This window comes from Sinocyclocheilus anshuiensis, unplaced genomic scaffold (assembly GCF_001515605.1).
Source record: "Sinocyclocheilus anshuiensis isolate Anshui unplaced genomic scaffold, SAMN03320099.WGS_v1.1 scaffold42, whole genome shotgun sequence".
Taxonomy (NCBI): domain Eukaryota; kingdom Metazoa; phylum Chordata; class Actinopteri; order Cypriniformes; family Cyprinidae; genus Sinocyclocheilus; species Sinocyclocheilus anshuiensis.
Window position 1 is genome coordinate 1,055,532 of NW_015546057.1, and position 21,226 is coordinate 1,076,757.

General features: G+C 35.6%; 1 pseudogene; it reads left to right on the forward strand.

Annotated features, from left to right (window-relative positions):
* The window catches only part of LOC107699357 (calcium/calmodulin-dependent protein kinase type 1-like), a 75,310-nt pseudogene that overhangs the window by 40,472 nt on the left and 13,612 nt on the right, over positions 1-21,226 (forward strand).

Sequence of the window (21,226 nt, forward strand, 5' to 3'; positions counted from 1 at the left end):
ACAAAGGTGTGTTTGAACTAAGAATCTGATGTTCCCTTCAGGCTGTAAATCTGCTGAATATGCAAATGGTTTCATAACTTCATTCCTTATTTCCTCTTTACTGCTTAAGCTTTAACCCTTTCCTAATATGTGTGTGTGTGTGTGTGTGTGTTTGTGTACTTTAGTAGATGAAACTAAATGCTATTCATTCACACACACACACGCAGAGCAAGCAAACTTATTATTATAATTACATTTTTTTATATATATATATATTTTTTAAATCAGGTTGTACTGCTTGGTCTTAATTATTTGTTATGTGCTAGGAGAGGTGTGAGCAGTAACCGAAAGTGGGTGTGTTTGTGTGTGTGTGTGTGTGTGGTAGAGCAGGTGTCTCTACCAGGCCGGTAAACACCATGAGGTGTCCCTGTGCATTTATTATTCAATCACCATTCCTCGTGCACACACGCATTTGCACGCATATAAACACACAAACACACACTCAGTGGCATTGCCACAGTTTTCCATCCATTCACAGTTCACACACATGAGTGAGTGTGTCACGAGACACTCGAGGAGTGTTTTCTGCAGCGATTATGCCAGGAATGAAAGGTTAATCTCCTGATTGCTGTCGCTCGTTTCTCCACATCCCGCCGGCCCACTAATCTGCTTCATCATTGCATTTCCTGTATTTTCCCCCATTTCCTGTATCAGGTGTGCCCATCTTGCACAAGCAGATGCATTCATGAAGGTGAGGAGCTGCTCATCAAGTCAAACTTTCACAGGAAAAATGTGAAATTTTTTCTGTGCATTTTTTTTTTTCACCACAAGTGATGGTTTGCAGTGACTAGAGTGTATTCTTCATTATCTGCCATTCCCAACCCACCCACTACTCTTATCTTTAGAGGCTCTAATTTAAGAACAGTACGTATTAAATGCATTGTTATGTGATATGTCATACATACAAAATTATTATATGCAGTGATACAACAGAAAGATGTTTTCAACCTAGACAAGATTGTAAGTCAACAGAGGTGCTTCCAATGTGACCAGGTAGCAGGTAGCTTTTAAGATACATTATTTTGTCCAGAATTGAAGGTAGAATCCCGTGTATCTTTTACCGAAAAAAATTCCATGCTGAACTTGGTATAAAATGTATCCACAGTGACATACAAGTTAGGTGAAATGTTACAAATGTACTCAAATTTTATTCAGAACCTTTAAGTATTAATGAAAAAATGTAACTAGATTTGACTATCACCCAATTTGTGTGTATGTGAGTTAGAGGTCGACCGATGTATCGGTTTTGCCGATTAATTGGCACCGATAGTTTTTTGCTGGAGTTTTCCGGGTTGCGTCCATTGCTGGAATGGCTGAGAAGGGTCTGCTGTCATTATAGAGTATGATAGCGGCCTCTAGTGGTTGAAATCACTGACAGCATGTGCTATTTGTTTAGACACGTGATACTGCACGCTGAACAGAGCGGGAAACTTCAGACGCGGACCTCTGCACAGGTTGAGCCCTACCTGTGCACGTGCCTGCGTGGCATGTAAAGATGCAGCGTAGTGTTCAGCAAATCAGTTTGGGGCTATTCACACAGAAGTTACAGCTAAACAACTTTTTACTTTAGCACCACATTTTTAAAACGCCATGTCACGTCTGAGGTGCTGCAAAAGACACAAAATGCAAGTGCAGCACTCAAAACACCTCCATCTAGAATGTTTACACAGAAAGGCAATAAAAAAGCAGCATAGTGCAATGCAAAAATGCTTAAAAGGCAGCTGCCGTTGTAGACAGCTAGCAAGGTAGTTTGCTAGTTTTTGGAACAGAGCTGATAAATGTTCCTGTTGGTATACATAGGTCATTGTGACTATTTTGAGTTGGAGAGTTATTAAACATTTGTGCTATATATAGTTTAAGTCTTGTTTTTTCAAAACTTGATCTTGTGAAAAACTTGAACACAAATGAAATGACTTCCTTTCATCTGAAAATCATATGTACACTTCATAAAAGGCCATGTGGAAGTGAACATCCGTGAAGGGCCCATACAAATAGCGTTCTCTTTATACAAATAACATTTAAAATTCGCTTTTATTGTCTCACCTCTTTTTTTCTGTTTGTCTAGTCTAGTCATTACAGATATTGTCTGTTCATGTTTAATGGTAGTGTCTGCAGGCTAACCTCTGGGCTCGTCCGACGGCCAGGTGTGAGGTCGCAACTTCTGCTTTGGAAACAAAAATATCCCAAGGGATCAATCATTGCTGCTGTTTGTGCATGTTTGTGTGCGACCCTGATCGACCAGATTCTAAGTGCTCAGCCACTATACGACATCTGTGAATCACTGTTGACATCCTCTGTGTGCCAGAAACATTCAGCGACACTATCACAATGACCTAAGGGAATAGGACAGATGTATATAGTGAATAGCATATCATAACAGTAAAGATAATTGCTTTATTGTTCTTTTGGATTTTCAGACTACTGTCCTTTAGTTTTATGTTTTCTTAGTAATTGAGACAAACACACTAACTTACTGTTCATCTGCTTTGAAGTTCTCATAACCCCTCTATGCTTAATGGATAGTGTGTGTGTGCTGCATTGTGTGCATTTGTGCATATAAAGTGAACTGTAGACTACTGAACAGCTTTTTAGGTCTTTCCCAATAATCATCATATTTATAGGCTGATATTTTGACCAGGCTAGTAATAACTGTGATCTTCTGCTTGGCAGATTCACAGAAGTGTCAAGAACAATGTATAAGTTAAAAGCTACAAGAATTGTTTATTATTTACTGAATATTATTATTAATGACTTTGAACATTGGTTTACTGTATTGCTGTAGTGACCATATATAAAAGTTTTGAGAGAGTTTTGAGTTATACTGAAATTATGCTAAGCTATTGCTAACATAGATAAAGGTTTGTCGAATTTGCTGAAATTACTTCATGAAAGCATCAGCAAGAATGTGTTTCAAAACTACAGACCAATCAGTAATGTATCATTTCCAGGTTGTTTCATTTTTTAAGCAGGTAGTAGTTGTTATTGTTAACTAAAACTATTAAAATAGTCTTCATGAATTGAAATAAAGCTGAAATATATAGATGAAAAATGTAACAAAAAATAATAATGTTGCCTTGGCAACTACGTCTAACTGAAATTAAATAAGCTGAAATACTTAAATTACTAAAACTAAAACTGAAATAAAAATAAAGATGGATAGAAATATACAGTATGTACTAAATATAACTAAATAAAACTACTAAATATAACAAAAGCATGTAACAAAATTACTAAAACTTAAAACTAAGATTAAAACTGAAATATCAAAATTAAAGCTAATTCAAAATATTAATAAATACCATAATAGGATATAAATAGTACTAAATAGTTTGAATATTAAAAAAAACATTGTAAGAAAATGTAACATTTAATTAAACATTAATTAATTAAAATTATTTTTAGCAAATATAAAAATCCATTGCTATAAATAAAAATTGATCGTTCTTTTGCAGTTGGGACAGTGATCATTTGATAAAGCTAAACCAGTATATATTGAAAACCTTTTATTTATTTCTAGCAAATATAAAAAGTGGTCATTCTTTTGTGGATTATATTGGCCACCATGTGTGTAGATATAATAATTGGGAATTTAAAAAATATTAATTGTTCATCAGTTAACATGGTTAGGAATCAGATCAATGCTTATGAGTGTCTGACTGTAGCATGCTTATGCAGGAAGTCCATACTTCACCGTACTGTAAATAATTTGTTCACCCAGAATCAGCCTGCCTTGTCCTAATCCAGATTATGATCTAAAAATGTAAAATAAGCAGTGCTGTTCTCAGATCAGCTGATCTCACACAGATCTCATTAAGTTGAACCTGAACTAAGCAGAGATATATGGCATCCGTCCAGAAACACTGGGCCATCTGACTTGATTCACATGATTCAGTCTCAGTCTGGCCTCCAGCACAAAAGCTGCACCTGCTTTTTGTTTGTTTTAGGGAACGTTACATAACGCAATCAGCACAAATGATGGTTCTGTGTCAAGTCTGTGGGACCTGCGCTGAACTGAATTTAGGCTGAGCACTGCCTCAGGAAGCAAGATGTCATGTGGCATCGGTCTCTTGAGAGATGAATTATTAAATTGTTTGTAGTATCTAATTAGATTGGATTAATAGTTTTCTAAAGAATGTCACACCCCCATGAAATTTGTTTGCCTCAGTGCTCTAATTTAATGTGAAGATATCTTTAATAATGTACTGGTCACTCTTTTCCATGCAATTAGAACAGAAAATTTGCTTTAAGCTTCCAAAATGACACGGATGCACCATAAATGTATTATAAAAATCAAGCGTAGCGTTAGTTCTGGCAGGTCACGTTAGTCAAGCTCGCATCAGCTGACTTTCAGCTGATCCCCCTCAACCTATGGGAATATGACACCTATCTAAGCATTCATATATAAGGTCCCTCAGTATTATCAGCAGTTTTCGCATTGCTCAATAACTAATTACCCTCCTCCATCCCCAACTCCTCCTCTGTCAGTCGGGATTCAGCCTTCTGATTCTCCTTTGAATCAGACTAATTCTAAAATGTGTACATAACATTATTGAACTTTAACGATATCTGCAATACATTTATGTTGGTTCTGTTCTGTTTACCCTGGGGGGGGGGTAGTTTTATCGCTGCTCTCCCTGCTCTCATCCATGCTAGGCTGCATGGATGCGCAGGAAGTTCTTGCCCAGAACAGAACCATACCGCCAATCCAAACTGTATGCTAATTGTCAATCATATTTGACGATAGTGGTCCTGACAGAAGTAGCCATTTGGTAACATTATGTAATGAGCCAAATCTTTTCAAAGAATCGGTTGATCCAGTTCACCAAAGAGGTCTTAATGATTGGTTTAGGATTTGAACTGATAAAGTTTGGACTCAGTGATCTGGTTGCAGTGTTTATCAGCCTACAACTATAGGTTATTGAACTATTCCTTGAACTATTTCTTTCAGATTTCTTTAAGAGAAGTCCCTCTCTTCTGTGAGATGTGAGAGTCATGTAACACAGACTGGAAGTTGCTCTCCCCCCTGCACTGCGCCTGACCTCTTGTTTCCTTCAGGGAAACCGCAATTTCTCCTGAAGCCAAACCCAGCAGAAGCCATAACAAAAGCCCAACAAACTGCTGTTAATGGAACATGAGAAAGAAAGACAGAGAAATAGACAGTATATTAATGGGAAAGAGGAAAGAGAAGATAAATGAGAGAGAATGTGAGAGTATTATAGATATTCTCCCAAAGATGTCGATGACTGTTCGAAATAGTAGGCAGAAACATCATTCAGTTGAAGAGTGCATTGTGACAAGCTCAGTGAAAAATGAATCAAAGATGATTACAGAAAATAAATGTGCTTTTGTTAGTGTTCAGTCGAGTTAAAATCATAACTGACAATGACAACATGAATTATGTTTAGCATTAATTAAAATTACAGTATGTCAGGCATAACATATTATATAATACAAGTTCATGTTTTGGAGTCCATCTCTGTCCTCTGTGTCATTCAGGATGTATAATCAGGAAGCCACAACAGACAGGCCTGTGTCGTAATCTAGTTCACATCCCCTGGTTCCACCAGATGGCCGTCCTCTTGTGTCTCTGACCGGAGAGGAATGTGCCGCTTTGCTGTCTAACATTCCACAATCCCCAGCTCTGAACAGTTGTGCTTTCTGAAGGCAAGGATCACTGTTACTATTAATCATACTTATGGGCTCTTTAGACTTGGACCAGCACCCTACAACCAGGTGGGTTGTAGGTAACCACCCTACAACCGTTTCCTTGCTTAAAAAGGAATAATACAATTTTGTGTTACACTTTATTTTACGGTGTCTGTGTTACAGTATAATTACACTTAAGTAATGATAGTAATTATAAGTAACAACATATTTTCTATAGGTTAAGGTTTGGTTTAGGGTTAGTTGCTTGCAATTATGCATAATGTTCTGTTATTACTATAGCAAGTACATGTAACATAACTATTTCACTTTAAAACACAATGGGCCTCATTTACGAAATGAACATACAAGGATGAAGGAGGACGTTTGAAGTGGATATTGGAACACAAGGGAAGTAAAGCCTTTTTTGCGTAATGAATAATAGTTTAGCAACCAAATGTTAAATGGCAAAAATGGAAACATTTGGATTATTGTCGAATGAGAGTGGCTTGTGAAATGCCATTTCAGTTTTGCTTTAAATAAATTAATTTTAGCTTGATGTTTGTATGCCGTTGACTGCCACTATAGCCTCATTTGTGTTTTATTTTATAGTTTATTATATGATTTTATAGCTACTTATTTTTCATTCTTGTTCTGTTATGTATACCATTAAATTTAAATGATTTAGTTTAATTATATTTACCAATATTTAATATAAATTAATGAAATTGTTTGAAATTACAAGTTTAACACGTGTTTTTAGAGTAAGATCATTTTCTCTTTCATGAGATTATTTCCTCCATTTCGCTGGGTTACGTTTCTCCGTGTCGTAAACTCTAGGGGCAAGGCTTCTAAACCGGGTGTTTTTAGGGGTGTGATATTTAAATGACGATTGTTTTCAGCCGCAACATTTATCAACGTATGATCATTCATACGATGTGATTGGCGGTAGGGCTGCATGATTATGACAAAAATCATAATTGTCGATTATTCCCTTTAAATTGTAATTGCGACTATTAATTACGATTATTAGGGATGCACCGATCGGGCCCGATACTGAGCTCCTGTACTCGTACTCGTTAAAATGCCCCGATACCAAACGCCGATACCACACAGCATGTGATAAGTGCCATATTCAGACAATGAAACACCGCCTACAGAACAACAGACAGCAGAATGGAGTTAAGGATGTCTACTACGAAGTATATGTATGCAATGAATATAACGTTAAACATTCAGTATTAACGCCTGTATAGCTGGTGTGCTCGAGCTGATAAACAAAGTGCGCTGAGTGGATTGAGTGCGCGGCGGCGCAGATGCGCGAGCTTGTCGAGTGAATATACCTTTCTCACAGACATCACTGGAAAGCTTGTAGTTCGGGTGGATATGTCGTAAGTAAAACAATGCACAAGTTACTTAACGGTAGGGAGAGAGAGAGAGAGAGAGAGAGAGAGAGAGAGAGAGAGCGCCTCTAAGCGCGCATACAGTCGTGAGTTTCTGCTCGATGTTGGCAGAACCACATTTTTAGAGTTAAACTCTGCCCACGCCGAAGAGCTGCGGGATCTCTGTCTGTTCCGGAGGCCCACACCATCACCGACCCCCACTACTGCATCTCGCCCACAGCGGAGGCGCCACGATTGGTTTCTTCTTTAAATTATAAAAAAAGTAAAAATATGAATGGTATTATAATGTTATACTAAAACTAAAACAATGGAATAACCCTTAAGATAACATGTAGAAAGAAAAAAACATATCTTAAGCGTGCAGAATTACATAAGTGGACTTTGAATGATTAATTGCCGCTTTGAACGATTACATAATTGTGGCATCCATAACTGTAATCGCAATTAGAAATTCGATTAATTGTGCAGCCCTAATTGGCGGCATACGAATGTTTCATGAATCACATGTGAACCCTGTCATAAGTTGATTTGCCCAAAGATAGATTGATAAATGAGGCCCAGTGTGACCAATTTGTGGCTCTGATAATTCTGATATTCAATTATTAGTGATTTTAAGTCTCAAGATAAATCGTATTGTACTGAAATACTGATATATTGTGCATCCCTAATAAAAACATTCAGAGTACCTTAACAATCACATAGCAACACCCTGGAAAATTTTGTCCATGCCATTACCACTCACTCCCCCATATGATAACTTAGTGATGAAACTGACATTTTGAAAAACACATCTTTTCAAGTGATCGGTTAATCCAGTTCACAAAACTGGTCTTTAATGACTGGTTATGACCGGTCATGGATCTGGTTGCAGCAATTAACAGCTCAGTTTCTTCAGAAATTGTAAGTATTTCAATATTATACTTGTCTGTTTCCTATCATATGAAATTTTTGTAATCCATATTTACTGCACTGTTATGTATACATTTTACTCAGTTGTAAAACTAGTAACATTTTTAGTATGTAACATCTGTGCAGATATTTTTAGCTAGATAACACTTTTTTTCTTACTTCACTAAGACTTCCTGTTTCAGTTCTACATTTGCAATCTGACTAGTGTTAGACTAGTTTGTGTGTGTTAGTGTGCACTAGTGTTACAGCAGAGCAACTGATTCCAGATGTTGAACCGTATTGAGTTTGATGAGGTCTCAGCACTGCACATTACATGACTAAAACAAACATGTTTGACATACGCAGGGTCTGCTGTTCTACACTCGTTACATCAATATCTGTGCGCCATCATGTTCAGTTGTGTGTCAGCACTAGTGTGGCATTGCTGTAAACGAGCAAGTGTATGTGTCTCCGCATGCTCAGCATTGGCAGTTTAGCACACAGCCTTCTCCCATCCTCTCTCCTGTCATGTGCACACACACACATACGCATGCAGGCTTAACTGTGTATCATATCAGTGTTTGTCCTCCATGCCTGTGCTGAGCTCTGTGGGATAAGTCTGCCTGGCCGGATCTGTGCTGCTGAGGAGATAATCACATCCTGTTTAATAATGAGTTTACTCTTAATCTTCATTCCATTCTCAAATATTGAACAGACTGGGTGGTTTGCTGATGATATCAGAGCTTTTAGGCCTGATCACGGATCTTCTGTTCAAATGGTGTCTTGTGACTATGTGGATCTTTGTGTGTAATGGTATAAAGACAACTGAAACAACTGAAGATATATCAGCACTCAGTAAATTATTGTTCACCTGAAACTAGGGGTGTGCAATATTGACAAAAATGCTATTTTCTGGGTTTTTGCTGATAACGATAATTAGACAGTATTTTGCTAATCGTGTTTGTGTGCTAGTGCCTTGGCTGGTTGTTGACAGCTGACTCCTGAAGCTTACATTAATTTCCAGTGGCAGTTTTACCTTTAAGGAGATTTTTTTCTTTTCTTTTTTCTATTAGATGTGTGCATTATCTTTTATGCCACATTCTCACATTTAATCAGTAAATGCAACTAGAATAATACTACACTATCAGTATCAACAAAATCCATTTTTGCATCTGATGTGATATTTAGATCCAACAGTTTTAGGACTTCTGTGTGTGAATCTGCCTATAATGTTATAATGTTGCCAATGTTGCTTTTTCCTGACTGAGGAACCAGTGTTATTTTTGTACTTTTTAAGTACTAATATAGTATTCATTAATATTTCGATATTTATATTTACTGTTTTCATTTTAGTAATTCTGTTCAGTTTTAGTTCTAGTAACTTTAGTTCTTCAAATGATTTATTTCAGTTAGTTGCCAAGGCAGCATTTCCATTTTTTATGTTTAAGTAATGCAATATAATTTATGTAATCTATATTTCAGTTACTGAAAGCAATTTTTAATTTTATATTAAGTGGCAGTATTAGCCCTTCTTAAATTGATTTCCAGTAGCATTTGCACATTTAATGTTTTTTTTTCTAACCTTGTTATTTGTATGCATCATCTTTTGTCACATTTTCACATTTAATCAATATCAATCAAATTAAATCATTATTAACAAAATCTATTTTTGCCCTGCAGAAGTGGTACAGAAACTTTATCTGAAGTGAATTTAGATCTATTTACACAGATTGTTTATTGCAGCTCAGAAGTGGGCTGAATGCATTTATTCTGCATTTACAATTGCATAAAAGATGTTATGCGATTAATGTTTAAAATATGATGTTATAAATATAGAAAAATGAAATTATACCTTTAAATATGAAACTAAAACCACCATTAGATAGTAGCAAGTCAGTGGCTTGATAACCAAGCCATTCAGTCATTTATTCAACCAATTTGCTGAAATGGCTAAATAATTGGGGAACTAAGAATGTGACTTTGAATGGCTCATTGAATCATTGACTCGCGATTCGTTCAAAACACAAATTCATTCAATAACAAAACACAACTGCGTGTTGATCGAAGACACACAATAGTTCTGTTGTGGTTAGTTGTGGAACTATTTAATAGAGTGAAAACAGACAATATTGACAAAATTGTGTTTAAAGTGTAACTCACAACATTACATTATTGTATATGGAATTGTTGGATAAAATAATTTTCACATTTGCAATAATGCTAATATGCGGGAAACTCACCACTCTTGCTTGTGTACATGCTTAACTATATCACATGATGTAAACATAAGATTAAAACAGAATTTTGAGGGCATTCAAGTTTAACCACCAGGAGAATAAACATAATTAAACTCTAATTCCTATTTGATATTACTTCCATTTCAGACCAGATGTAGCTGGGAAGTCCATATTGTTTTTTTCTGACCGAAGCCAGCGCAAAGTTAAACATTATGTGTCTCTGACCAAAACACACTAATGTTGTTTATTTCCTGAATGAATCAGTGTTTTTGATCAAATCAGAAAGTAGCATTTAAATACTTCATCTGAATCCTTAAACTCTTCCAGTGTTATCCCTTCAGAGGAAGTCTTTTAACATCTGCTTCCTGTTTTCCTTCGTTTTCACCGATCCACTAGCTGTAATGGTTAAATGTGTTTTATGTTCAGCGATGGAGTGACCTATGAGCCAGTGAGATTTCTTTGTGGACAGGGCCACATAAATAGAAACTAAATTTTCTTGTCTCATGCACAGCTGGTTTAGATAAGAACTCAAATTTGCATGGAAGAGCTTTTATTGCTTGTCATTGTAGTATGTTGTGTCTGGTTAGGTCTTGTTGAGGCAAGTCTGTCTGAGTCAACATTCAGCCCATCTGTGACTTTCACTGGAAAGATTAAAAGTAAAATAACAAGAGAGCTTTCCCAGCAGGATGTTACTTATGCCAACAATTTTAGGAATTTTGCATATAGGCATTTGCCTTTAATGTTTTGGGGTTGCCAACTTTTTCAGGTCCAGGAACCTGTATTATTTTAATATTATTTAGTAAACTATTGTAGTGTGTATTAATATTTTGAATATTTTGTCATGTGCTTTTTATTTCAATTTCAGTAATTTTAGTACTTAAACATATTTCAGTTATTTACCAATGCAACATTTCTCATTTTTGTTTTGTTTGTTAGTTATAGAAATGTATAATAATTTAGTAATTATTACAATTACACTTCATTATTATTCATTAATAATCATGTAATTATTCTAAATAATTTGTTAATCTTTAGTTAATGTTCATTCAAATAGTCATGAAATGTTATGAAATGTATATGCCATTTATAGTCTAAATGCTTTGTATATCTGTCCCTGTAGGACCTTCATGGACCCCTGGTCTTATTGAATTCTCATAACATCTTTTATGCAATTGTAAATGTAGAATAAATGCATTCAGCCCACCTCTGAGCTGCATTAAACAATCTGTGTAAATAGATCTAAATTAATTTCAGTTAAAGTTTGTGTATCACTTCTGCGGTGCAAAATTTGATTTGGTTAATACTGATTGGTAAAACTGACACTGATTGATTATATGGATCTTGTCTTACAGAGGGGCTTTTTCTGAGGTGATGCTCGCAGAGGAGAAGAGGACTAGAAAACTAGTGGCGATAAAATGCATCCCGAAAAAAGCTCTGGAGGGGAAAGAGAACAGCATTGAAAATGAGATCGCCGTGCTCCACAAGTAAGTCACTGAAACAGCTGTTTCAGTTCATTTATGGATGTGCACGACACACACACACACACACACACACACACACACAGACACACACACACACACACACACAGACACATAGCTGTATGAACAATGAGGCCCATAGTTGTAAAGTCCATTAAGATCTTCATCTCAGACACACACACACACACACACACAGACACACACACATTAAATATCACCACCTACTAGCTGTATGAACAATGAGGCCCATAGTTGTAAAGTCCATTAAGATCTTCATCTATGTGTAACAGCCGTGTTATCTCAGGGTGAGAGGACAGTAAGTGACTTGTGCGTGTGTTAAGAAGCTCGTGTTTAAACCTCTGGAATCATAAAGCTCTGTGGGAATGACTGAAGCCGGAGCAGCCGACTCTATTTTTAGTGTCTGGGTTGCCCGGGTTACCACAGGCAAAGAGGCACAGCGTTCGCAGAGAGATTTGAGGCGACGTGTGAATGGGGAAGCACTCAGCCTGCTGCAAAGTCACATTTCTCAACAATGCTGCTGGCACCACCTTAGACTTAAACTAGGGTTTTAAAAATCAACTGCATCCTCATTTATTTAACTCTGTTGCAAAACCTAATGTGCAGACCTACTTAGACAGCAAATTTAAGTCATTATTGCTTCAATGTGAAGACTGTTCTAAAAGGTAGGCTGCAACATTATGTGTTGCCTTCTAAGGTGCCTGATTTTGGCCAAACCCCCCCCCCCCAAAAAAAAAACAGAATGTACTTTCTACAATGTAAGTGAGAAAAAACAATCAATATGGCAAAGAGTTGAATTAAATTTTACTGTGCTGTGTATTTTTATGCTTATGAAATTTGCTAATTAATGGAAGTTGTGAAAGGTCTTTTCATTTGTACTGTGACATACTGTATGTAGGGCAAATACTTGGTTCTGTCCATTAGTAGTTGATTGGATGGAGGGAAAATCTCAATGCGAGCTTGCAGTTGATTGTAAGAAAGGGGTGGAATTTATACAGACAAAATTATTGGTGAAATCCTGCATACAACATCATAGAGAAGTCTGGAAAAAATCCGTACAAGGTGGCGATTTCACATAAAGTGTTGTGAATTTGTTAAATTTAAATAGCATAAACACCAGACAAATTGTGTGTGCCATCTTTTTTTTTTTTTTTTGCTTATTAAAATTGCAGTTTAACAGAAATAGCAACATATCTTTGCTTCAATACTGTCAAATAGGTTGCGTTCAAGTCCTTCTCGAAAGTTTGTATTTAGTTGGCAAGTCGTAATTACGACGTCAGGTGTTTTCATGTCACTTTGCTTGGAGTAAGATGGCGATGCACCTTTTCTACAAAAAAATCGACACCTTTTTTAAACTCATCTTCTACAAAGTGATGAGTAAAGAATGCGCATCCATGTGTTTTTGTTTTTATTCAATTTATAGCGCTGCTAAAAACTGAATTGTTTATGTATTCATATCTTTTTTAGGGCTGTCAGTCAATTAATATTTGTAATCTAATTAATTAGATGATGTGGCGATTAATTAATTTTAATTAATCAAAAAATAAATGTGACTGTGAAAATACCCACAGAAGATTATTTAAAGCTAGTATTGCATTAAATGAGAACGTATCAAGTAGACATTACAAAAAGAACATAAAAGAAGATAATTTAAAAAGGATCTCATTATTTTTTGTTCATACAATGAAAGACACTGGTAAGCACAACAGCTTTGTTACCAAATCTTCAAAATACCTTCTTTGATGTTGTGCAAAAGAAAGTAAGTCATTCAGGATTGAAACAATATGAGTGTGAGTAAATGTGAGAGTGTGAGAATTTATTGTATTTTTATTTATTCTTTTGGTGAACTATCCCTGTGATATTAGTTAATTATAAATAAATAAAAATACATTATAAAGAAGAAACTAAAACTGCCAGCATGTGGCTGTAAATGTCTTTATGATTCATTCATTCAATTCATTCAAACGACTGATTCATTCAGGAATTAAGAAAACGGCTCGATCTATGAATTTTTTTAATCACTGGTTTACACGATTCGTTCAAAACGCGGATTCATTCAGAAACGAAACACCGCTTTGTTGCTCACAGACGCACAACAATTCTGCTGTCGCTTTATAGGTAATATTTTCGTTAGCAAAATTGAGCAAAAAACAGACAATATTGTGTTTAAAATATAGCACAATATTAACTTTCTTATTTACTGAATTTTTATAGAAAAATCAAATTTTGCACTCGTGGACATAATCAACACTCGACTTGTGCGATATTGCTCTTGCTGATCGTGTGATATAGTTTATCATGTGATATACATTTTAGACAAAAACCTCATACAGGGGCATTTTTTTGCCCCAGTATCTTAAATTTTAGGGCATAACTGCATTGATAGAGTTGCTGCCCTGCATCATATTTGTCAACAGTCAACTGAATGAAATGTACCAATGTAACGCGTTAGGCCTACTTTTTTATATCATATTTTTTAGATGCAACTTAATTTTATTGTAAATGACAAAAAAGAATCCTTTCATTCATTTTAACAAATTGACCATAAATACAGATGCTGCATACATTGTGTTAAATATGTTTTCTCACTGACACACCCCCAACTCAGAAACTTGGGAGTTTCCCAGTTGTAATTAAAACTTTGTGGTGTGTAAACCTATGTGTGTTTAACTTGTAAATCTCAGATCTTTCCGACTTGAAAAACATGACTTGAAAGCATATATCCAAGTGACGAAAATCTGAAAAGAAGAAATGTAGGGTTGTTGATTGGATGGAGTCAGATCTGAATGTGAGCTCGTAGTCATTAAGAAAAAAAAAATAATGAAAAATTATTTTTTTTAAATAATGCAATTGAGGACTTCCGGTTATGGCAAGGTGCTAAGAGGTCGCAACGTTTTGGCTCTGCTGCTAGTTTGCAATTAATCCTACAATACCAACCAGAATTGTGTTTAAAGTGAAACAACACGAATATAAGAGAATAGGGAATTAAAATGTCACGCAAAGGTGGCAAAAAAGACAAGAAAAAGGTAAGAAACGAAGATGAATATTCCGAGGGTGAAGAAATTAGCGACGCCATGGCGGCTGCGGAAGATGGCCCTGACGAAGGAGATGACGAAGTAATAACTTCGGGTGGAAATAACAACCAGGATATTATGAAAGCCATAATGTCCTTGAAAAGTGGACTTTATAAGAAAATCGATGGTGTGCAAACAACAATTACGGAGGTAAGAAAGGAGATACAGGAACGCACAGGGCGCATAGCACAAGCTGAACAACGTATGTCTGATGCTGAAGACAACATTAATGGGCTAATATCCAGAGTGAGCATTTTTTTCTTTTCTTTTTTTCTTCTTTTTCTTGTTATATACAGTGTGTTTCCATCAAAATATCTTATTTTATCAAAACAAATCTTGAGGATATATTATATAACTAATGTCTAGTAGTTTGAAGGTGAAATTTACCTCATGGAACTGTAGGGGTTTAAACAAAATTACAAAGGTTAAGCAAGTGATGAACAGGATAAAATTCTTGCAATCAAAAATTATTTTCTTGCAAGAAACTCATTTATTGAGTGGGGATATTTCTAAAATAAAAAGAAGATGGCAAGGTCAGGTGTTGTCTGCTCCCTATACCACTCATGCTAGAGGGGTTATAATATTAATTCATAAATCTGTCCCACTACAAATTAAAAAGATAATTAAGGACCCTGCAGGTAGGTATATCATAGTTCAGGGTATGCTATTATTTGAAAATATAAATCTGATAAATGTGTATGGTCCTAATGAAGATGACCCTAAATTCTATAGCAATCTGTTTCTGACTGTCTCAAATCTTCCTGGGCAATATATAATAGCTGGTGATTTCAATTGTACATTAGATCCAGCACGAGATAGATCATCAGGTTTAGATAATACTCACACTAGATCGAGGAAGACAATAAATAATTGTATTAAAGAACTAAATTTGTTGGATATATGGAGACATAGTAAACCTAATGCAGTAGAATACTCTTGTTACTCCAGCAAATATAAAACTTACTCACGTATAGATTATATTTTTTGGTTTCAGCACAACTTGTTTCAAATATTGCTGACTGTTATTATAGCAGTATAGTAATATCGGATCATGCAGCTATATCACTTATTTATACAGATACTAAACTTGTGAGGGATTCACCGAAATGGCTGGATATGGGCTGAAAAAGTGTTAAGGAAAGTGCAAGACGTACAATGAGGATGAAATATTTATGTCCTTTGCAGAAATATCAACCAAATATGTCATTCCAAAGACCCATTTTTTCAAATATCTTCAACTTAGAAGCTTTATATCCTCATCTCAAAATCATTCATTAGATATTCCTGTCATCTCCCCATTAGAGGCAGCAATCATAGGTCACTGTTATGATAAAGGTTCAATTTCCTCTTTGTATGAATTGTTTGTATCTGGGTCTAATGAATCCTCAGAATCTAAACTAAGATTATGGAAAGAAGATATAGATGATGAAATATCTCTAGAGGATTGGAATGAGGCATGCAAGAAGGCTCAGATACAGACAGTCAACAGTAGCTTGAAACTCATACAATATAAATGGCTGATGCGAACATATATAACTCCTGCTATGTTGCACAAGTTTAATGATAATATTCCTGATACCTGTATAAAGTGTAATGAGGCGAGAGGTACACTGTACCACTGTATATGGGAATGCGAGAAAGTGAAGTCTTTTTGGAAAGGTATAATTGATATGATTGACCAAATTCTATCAAAGAAATTACCACTGGATCCTAAGCTTTTTATTCTGGGTATATATCCTATCAGTCCTCTCTTACAAAGCAAAGAGGTCAGATTCATTGAAAAGTGTATTTTACAAGCTAAACGAATAATTGCTATTAATTGGAAAAATATCAATGAGCCAAGAATTGGAAAGTGGATTAAAGAAATGGCGTCAAACATGTCAATGGAAAAGATCACGTATATTGTCAAAAAGAAACAAAACGTTTTTGAAAATGTCTGGAGACCGTTTACTAATTTCTTAAGGTACAATGTTAATGTTGGTAGCCTGCTACAACAAGCTCTGAGGGAGTAAGGTAATATCATGATCTTCTTTACAGACTTGGGAAACACTCTTTACTTGATTTAGGTATCTCTAAATTTTTATTTTATTTTATTTATTTATTTTATTTATTTATTATTGTTTATTTATTTTTCTTCCCTTCTTTTGTTTGGGGATGGGGTGATGGGAGGGAGAATTTGGTGTAAAATGTTTGCTGTGTTTACACGATTGTTACTTACTGTGTAATCTGCTGTAATATGCAAACTAAAAAAAGTAATAAATACATTGTTAAAAAAAAAAAAATGAATAATGCAATTGAACAGTGATGTTTTAGTAACCCTATAATGCAATTGAACAGATTATCTATCTTTTTTTAACATATACTTGTTCATTCAAAGAAATGTACAGTATCTTACTACAGGGACATGCCCCCAGTCTTTGTCACCCACAGAGATGATACAGCAGGATTGTGATGCCATTGTGTAAGACATCCAGATTATGTCACTGAATCTTACAGGGTGTCCTTAAGGAAAGACATGCTCACTGACATTATTGTGCACACCAGAGCACAGGGCATTCTGGGACAGCTTGAGGGCCATGCTTAAATCTGCTGTCAGCAGATGCAAGATCTGTCTATGTACTTTGAATCAGTGTTATTAATAATTTGGAGCATTTTAGACAGAAACAAAGTAATTATAGAATAATTTGACTGATAGATGTATTTATTTAGATGGTTTGACAATCATGTAGTGAAAATCTGATATTGTGACAGCCCTAGTTTTTGTTTCAAAACTGACTCACTTCAAATAGTTTCATCTGTCTATGATCACATGTACTGTCCTGAAAAATGAGCATAATAGAATACTACCATTAAGTTCAAAGGGCAGTATACAGTACAGTATACCATACTTGTGAGTAATGAAATGTGGTAAAAATATACAATGTCTTCTACATTCATATGTAAATATCTGCTTAAATCTGATGTCAGATGGCTGCACTAGAGAAAAACTAGTCTGGATCTGTCAAAGTCTGCAAAGTTCACATGTTGAATCTTTGAAATGTATTTTGAGTTTAGTTTGAAGCTGTTTAGATATATTAAAAACTTTATTTTACAGTGTCCTTGTTACGCATTTCTTGTGCTTACTATAGTAATAGTAAATGATGCATAATTACAAGCAACTAACCCTAAACCAAACCTTAACCATAAACCCTTAACAAATAGAAACTATGTGTTGTTTAATAAAGTAAAAGTTTAAAAACCCAAAAAATGAACATTGCCCTTAAATGTACTTGCCTTTAGGCCATCCAAGATGTAGATGAGTTTGTTTCTTCATTCGAACAGATTTAGAGAAATGTAACATTACATCACTTGCTCACCAAAGGATCCTCTGCAGTGAATGGGTGCAGTCAGAATGAGAGTCCAAACAGCTTGTAAAAACATCACAATAATCCACAAATTTAAGTAATCCACATGACTCCCGTCCATCAATTAACGTCTTGTGAGGTGAAAAGCTTGTTTGTAAGAAACAAATCCATTGTTATGTATCCACCAAGTAATCAATCATTTTAACTTTAGTCATCTTTCCATATCCATAAATTGTTTGATGTTAAAAACGTGGATTACTTGTGATGTTTTTTATCAGCTCTCATTCAGACGGCACCCATTCACTGCAGAGGATTCATTGGTGAGCAAGTGATAAAATGCTCATTTTGGGCACATTTGCATCTTGGATGGCCTGACGCCTGACGGTGAGTACATTTTTCAACAAATTTTCAGTGTTTGTGTGAACTATTCTATTGATATTACTGGGTGAACTGTTCCTTTGATGTTACAGAAATACTTTGATTGACAGTACTTTTATGTTTAATTACACTGTAACACGGACACCTGAAAATAAAGTCTAACCCAGTACTCAAATGAATTAACAATAATACCCTTGCTTTGGAATCGTGCCATCTCTGAGTGCCCACGGTTGTGTGGGTCTGAGTGGTGTGTAGTTTAGAAGAAGTCAAAGACGAGGCCACCACTATGCCTGAAAGGGGAGGAGGCCAGAAGGGGAGTGGGTGAGTGTACATGTTGCAGACAGGAGAGAAAGAATGGGAATGAGTGGAAGAGAGACTCGGTGACTCATTCAGGTGCTTCTGTCATGTCGTATTGCCAGTGGGGAGGTGTGTGGGATTCCCGGCTCAATTAGAGCCCACGCATGCCACACACAGCCCTTCTGTAAGTCAATGAAAATCAGCTGGGCTGTTAACCTTTGTGGGGGCAGTGAAGACTGAGACTCAGGGGTCATGGAGGAACATGTGTGACATTTGTATATATGTTCTTCTTTAACTCTTCTCTATTATGCACTAGATTAATATAAAATCCACCCCCTCATAGACTTTAGTCAGAATAGACGGCATATTTAATTTGAATGAACACAAGGCTGTGTGGGAGGGAAGTACAGCCTGTTCAATATGTCACAAGCTGCGTTCTGGTTCTCAGGGTTCCTACACAGTGTTCACTGCTCCCTGCACTGATACGATTTCTGAAAGATTTTTTTTTCACATGACATAATTTGTTCATTTGGAGTTCCCTGAAATATCATGCAAGATGAAATGTCAGGATATATACACTACCGTTCAAAAGTTAGGGATCAGTAAGATTGTAATCTTTTTTAAAGAAGTCTCTTATGCTCATCAAGGCTGCAATTATTTGATCAGTAATTTTGCAACATGTTATTACAATATAAAATAATGGTTTCTATTTTAATATCCTTTAAAATATAATTTATTTCTGTGATGCAAAGCTGAATTTCCATCAGTCATTACTCCAGTGTAAAGTGTCACATGATCCTTCAGAAATCATTCTAATATGCTGATTTATTATTAGAATTATCAATGTTGGCAGCAGTTGTGCTGCCAAATATTTTTTTGGAAACTGCGATACTTTATTCAGGATTCTTTGATGAATAAAAAGTTAAAAAGAACAGCATTTATTCAAAATATAAACAGTATACATTTCTAAAAATATAAATCTTTGCTATCACTTCTTATCAATTTAACACAATTAAATTAAATGTATTTAATTTAACACTTTTGAACGGTAGTGAATATATAACCCTAACCCTATGCATACATACATTTATGACAATACATTTATTTAGGTTACTTACAATACTTACAATATGTAGGCCATGTCAGGTATAATTAACATTGGACTATTGAATTATTGAAAATCAATATATCCATTTATTGGAGTTTGTGTATATTACAAAACTTCTCAAAAGTGCAAGAAAGAAGCAAAGATACAGTTATATGATTGAGTCAAATTATCAGTCTCTTGCAGTCTCAAACTACCTAAATATTAGTTTATAATCTGAGCACTTTGGGCCTATTTATTTTTATGCTTATAATCAATAACTGTAAGTCTCGAGTCTTATATTTTATGGTCATTCTGATTAAATGATGTCATTCGCAGTGAGTAGTTGAATTATTCCCTAATAAAAGAAACATTATGTACAAAGTTTTGTACTTTTGTCTTATTTAATTTTCAAATATTGTTTTGCTTAAAATAAGTTTTAATATTATGATCCATCTTAGAGCTGGAAGTTTTGGTCGATGGCTTTGAACTTTTTAATTGAAGAATGTTTTGAAATCCCAATGGAGGAGAAAATGGATAGGGAAAATACTTACGGAACCACTGAAGGCAGCGGATTAAAATAAAGATGAAGCACTTTTCTGTTTTGTTGTTTTTGCCCGTTGCCATCTCGGTACGAGTGCTTGTGCCAGCTGCTCTGGAAATGTCACATTATGTTGTTGTTAGTAGCATGTCTTACACTATGTTTATAATAGGCATGAGACATTTGATGGAACCAAATGAGAGCTCTCTCCCTCCTCCTCTGTCTGGTTTTCCTCTCGTTCTCTTTCTCAGTCAATGCACTCAGACCTGGTTTCATATTTACATCGCATCTCAGGCTATAGGCAACAGGAAATCTGATTCCGGATCCCCTTGGTAAATATTTATGAAGCATCTCTGGGTCAGTTTAACAATCTAGAACATTGTGGCAGAGATTCGTCTGGACGAGTAGAGATCTGGTGTCAGAACAGCTCTCATGGAGACAGACTGATTAAAGCTGTTAAAGGGGTCATATGATGCGATTTCAATTTTTCCTTTCTCTTTGGAGTGTTACAAGCTCTTGGTGCATAAAGAAGATCTGTAAAGTTGCAAAGACTAAAGTCTCAAATCCAAAGAGATATTCTTTATAAAAGTTAAGAGTCAGCCACGCCTACCTAAAACGGCTCGTTCTAACACGCCCCCACATGTCTACGTCACTATGTGGGAAGATTTGCATAACGCCGCCCAAATGTTCACGCAAAGAAAGAAGGCGTAACTTTTATTCTCGCTGTAGTATTGTTGTTGCCGCCGCCACCATGTCGTGAAGGCGCTGTGTTTCGTTGTGAAAGCGAAACTACTTTGTTTGG